The following is a 4,890-nucleotide window of genomic DNA, read 5'->3' as shown; positions in this document are numbered from 1 at the left end:
AACACTGACTATATGTAAATACTGAAAGACTATAAAGTAATGATAATGCCCCGAACCGAGACTCACTAAATTGCTGGTACGAGAATCTTAGCGCTCTAAATCTTCAACCTGTAAATTGTTTCCTGCATTGTGATATGCAGGCCCCGGGCAGAAAGGGATGTCAGAACATTTGGATTGCACTAGTGTGTAAAGCAACTGAAAGAAAGAATTGTAAATACTGAAACTGAAATTGAAGTGATTACTGAACTGAATGAAGAAGTAAAGATATCAATACTCCCTATTCTGAATGAGAAACCACCTGTTTAGATGTGTAAATAAGCTACGGCCTCAGGCCTAATATATAAGTGCACAAGCTACGGCCTCGGGCCCAAGTATACGTATACATAACTATGGCCTCAGGACCAAGATGCATACAGCATAACTACGGCCTCAAGCCTAAATATAGGTGTTCAACATTTAGGAATTTAAACTCAGGAACTGAGAATCATACTGTAATACATGATCTTTGAAATCTTGAATCATACCGAGTTACATGATCTTTGAATCTTTGAATAGAACTATACTGAAGCATGTATTCATGAACTGATTATGAGAACTGAAACTTTAACTGTTTATGACATGCTGAGTAATCGTAACGACCCACTAGGTCATTAGGAGCATTTTGACCATTTTACCCCTGTCAGTTCATTTATGAGACTAGGGGAGAGTCTAGTGAGAACTTAAAGATTTAAAATTTCAAAGCAAAGGCTTGCGATAGTATTTTTCACGCTTGTTTGAAAACTTGTTTTATTTTCATTAAGGGTTGACTTAGTGAATTACACCTCCGTTGGGGATTTTGAGGCCAGAGGTGAGTCCGTAGCGGATTTTTACTTATGTGTACATGTCTGGTTTGTATGTGTAGGGCCTCGGATTGATGCTGGGATTTTGGGTGCAAACTTGGTAAAAAACTATAGTTTTTGGTTCTGATGCGATCGCAGCGGACGTGGTCAGCTACAGCGAGACCGCCACAGCGGGGTGCAAGTCGCCGCCGCGAGGATTGGGAGTTAATGAGGTCCACAGTAGTAGTGGGTTGGACCGCTATAGCGAGACCATTGCAGCGAACATAGTGACCGCTGCAGCGGTCAACGGGAGGCAGAAACCCACTTTTATATTGACAATTTCGAGTCATTGTCCCATAACTCTAATAAATAGTTTCCAAGAGAGAAAGAGATGAATATTCTATAGCTTTGGTGGATTCTACTTGAGGGTAAGTCTTAACTATTACTTGTTCCTTTACCTTCATTCTTTAAGTTTCCATGGTTAGTTTTAAAGTCCATTAATGGTGGGTGGAACCTCTAGACCCCTAAATTCATGAAACCCTTATTGAGAATTATGGAATATGCTTCATATTACTATTTTTATTATCTAGAAGTGTAGGTTATCATCATTTAGGATGGGAATTTTGTAATCATTGTGAAAATTATATATTGAGAGTTATGGTTTCACCCAAATTGGGGGTTTTGCCTAAAATCTAATTTGGAGGGTCATTGGACGATTATGATTGTTAGGATTGAGGGTAGCTTAAATTCACCATTAAATCCTGGTTTCGCCCATTCGGATGGTTAGGGGTATTTTGGGCACTATTGTCCCAAATGTGGATTTTGTTTGATCAGATGGTCTGTTGCTTACTTAGCATTATGGTCTTTTGTTATTTACTATACTACCATCGTTCTCGAGCGTTTCAAAAATAGAAGGCTCGTGTGGAGTAGTTTGTGGCTCATATTCTGCATTCGAGGTAGGTTACAGCTTACTTTAGTTAGACTTTGATTAGCGAAATGTATATGTTGTGTAGAGTTAATGGGAGAAAGCATGATTAGGTCTTCGTACATGATGTTTGGTTGGATATTATCTAGGTTGGTATGATTTCTGATTATGTGGGCTTGTCGCTATTACTTTATGTACTGAACCTAAGGTGTAATTTATGTGATATGAGAAAGAAGGAGTCAATATATACTTTTCTTATTGATTGAGATGGTTACATATCCTTGCTATTGTTGAGTGATTTATCTGAGTCTTGTTATGACTTGTGGCACATTGCCTTGTATTCATTGACCTTGATATTATTGGCTGATCATGTTTCATATTGACTGTTGAATTGGAAATACATTGAGATTCATATTGTAATTAGATAATGAAATTAGGCTTGAATTGGATGTGTTCTTGTGATAAGGCACGAATGAGATCTTGATTATGAATTCTTTGATGGTAACAAATTTATGCAAGATTTGATACAACTTATGGTGGCTGTGATCTTCATAGCATATTCATTTACATATATTGCATTGATTCCTCATTTCTGCATTCATACATTCATATATGATGGGAATGGTCCAGAAATGATTGATGGAAGATTTATGGTAACTATGAAAGGAAATGGAACACTTTGGTGACACAAGACTTAGTTATGAGGTGTGCTTGCGATACTTGGAAGAAAGAGGTGACATTGACTCTTTATGTTGACTGAGATGGTTTGTATGAGCCATTCCATAGTTGAGCACATTTATCTAAGTCCTGATATGGCTTATGGCATTGTGACCTGCATTTTCATTGTCATTTAATTTCATTGATTGATCATGATTACTTTTGAGTTGATGTTTCATCTCGAGGTTCTAGACTTGAACCATATTTGAATACTCATTCTTGCATATAGATATGTTTAAAAGGAACATCTGACGAGGGTGAGGATGTGGCCTATATATATATATGGCAAATTTGATTAGGGGGTAAGGATGTGGCCTAGTTATGGGCTCGTGATCCGGGCTCAGTTTCGGAGCCAGTAGTACATGGACACCATGGGTTCCCTGCAGGTCATGACTATTGGGAAAATAATACCATTAGCATGTGTGTACAGGTTTGAGGTATTTGTCCAGTGCATTGCATTTCACATCATTACATATTATCATGCGTTATCATATGACTCTTTATTTCTGATTTGGTATGGTCGGTTTGTATTATTATGGTGGCATAGATCGGATTATGAACTGGGTTAGATCGCTGTGTACTGATGCTGCCTAGGTCAGAACTTGGGTTGTGATTATTGATTGAGATTATTGTGATAAGACAGACTTGTGATTATCCTTGCTGTTATTGAGTGATTTATCTGAGTCTTGTTATGACTTGTGGCACATTGCCTTATATTCATTGACCTTGATATTATTGGTTGATCATGTTTCATATTGACTGTTGAATTGGAAATATGTTGAGATTCATATTGTAATTAGATAATGAGATTAGGCTTGAATTGGATGTGTTCTTGTGATAAGGCACGAATGAGATCTTGATTATGAATTGCTGATGGTAACAAATTCATGCAAGATTTGATACAACTTATGGTGGTTGTGATCTTTATAGAATATTCTTTTACATATATTGCACTGATTCCTCATTTCTGCATTCATACATTCATATATGATGGGAATGGTCCAGAAATGATTGATGGAAGATTTATGGTAACTATGAAAGGAAATGGAACACTTTGGTGACACAAGACTTAGTTATGAGGTGTGCTTGCGATACTTGGAAGAAAGAGGTGACATTGACTCTTTATGTTACCGAGATGGTTTGTATGAGCCATTCCATAGTTGAGTAGATTTATCTAAGTCCTGATATGGCTTATGGCATTGTGACCTGCATTTTCATTGGCAGTTAATTTCATTGATTGATCATGATTACTTTTGAATTGATGTTTCATCTCGGGGTTCTAGACTTGAACCATATTTGAATACTCATTCTTGCATGTAGATATGTTTAAAAGGAACATCGACGGGGGTGAGGATGTGGCCTATATATATATATATATATATATATATATATATATATATATATATATATATATATATATATGAGGCATATCTGACAGGGGTTGAGGATGTGGCCTAGTTATGGGCTCGTGATCCGAGCTTAATTTCGGAGCCAGTAGTACATGGACACCATGGGTCCCCTGCAGGTCATGACTATTGGAAAAATAATACCATTAGAATGTGTGTACAGGTTTAAGGTATTTGGCTAGTGCATTGCATTTCACATCATTACATATTATCATGCATCATCATACGACTCTTTATTTCTGATTTGGTATGGTTGGTTCGTATTATTATGGTGGCATAGATCGGATTATGAACTGGGTTAGATCGCTGGGTAGTGATGCTGCCTAGGTCAGAACTTGGGTTTTGATTATTGATTGAGATTATTGTGATAAGACAGACTTGTGGTTTAGAAGCTTCCTCTTAGGTTATGATTCAGTTATGGGATATTTTGTGACCTTGGATTGAGTATTAAGTGCCTATCTGTTTATCTTGTCTATTTTATGCTTGTATGCGTGAACTAATCTTAGTCGTCCTATGATGCTTACTCAGTACGTGTTGTTTGTACTGATGCTACTCTTCTTTGTACGCTTCTTTTGAGTGCAGAGTTTGTTACTAGTTCCAGTTCCTGTCGTCAAGGGTGATCTGAGTCTAGTGATAGAGATTCCAGGTAGAGCTTTTGGATTAGAACCGCAATGTCACGACCCAGCCCCGTAGGTCGTGACTAGTGCCCGAGCTGGGCACTCGTACCCTTTACAAATCACAACCCGTTCTTAGTAACTTATTAAGAACTTATATTTACATAAGCAACCACGGTGATACATATACATAACTATATATTCAAACAGACTATACATAAAATTTGGGAAAGTACAGAACACAAACATAACCGAACAGTGCTACCCACAACCCACGTACATGTCCACAGGCCTCTAAGAGTCATAGCAGAATCATATGACGGGACAGGGCCCCGCCGTACCCAGAATAAGCATACGCATATGTATATATAGACATATGAGAAGGTACGTACCAAACGTGGGCTCCGGAC

Source organism: Lycium ferocissimum, chromosome 11 (assembly GCF_029784015.1).
Source record: "Lycium ferocissimum isolate CSIRO_LF1 chromosome 11, AGI_CSIRO_Lferr_CH_V1, whole genome shotgun sequence".
NCBI classification, from domain to species: domain Eukaryota; kingdom Viridiplantae; phylum Streptophyta; class Magnoliopsida; order Solanales; family Solanaceae; genus Lycium; species Lycium ferocissimum.
This window is presented reverse-complemented; position numbering follows the sequence as displayed.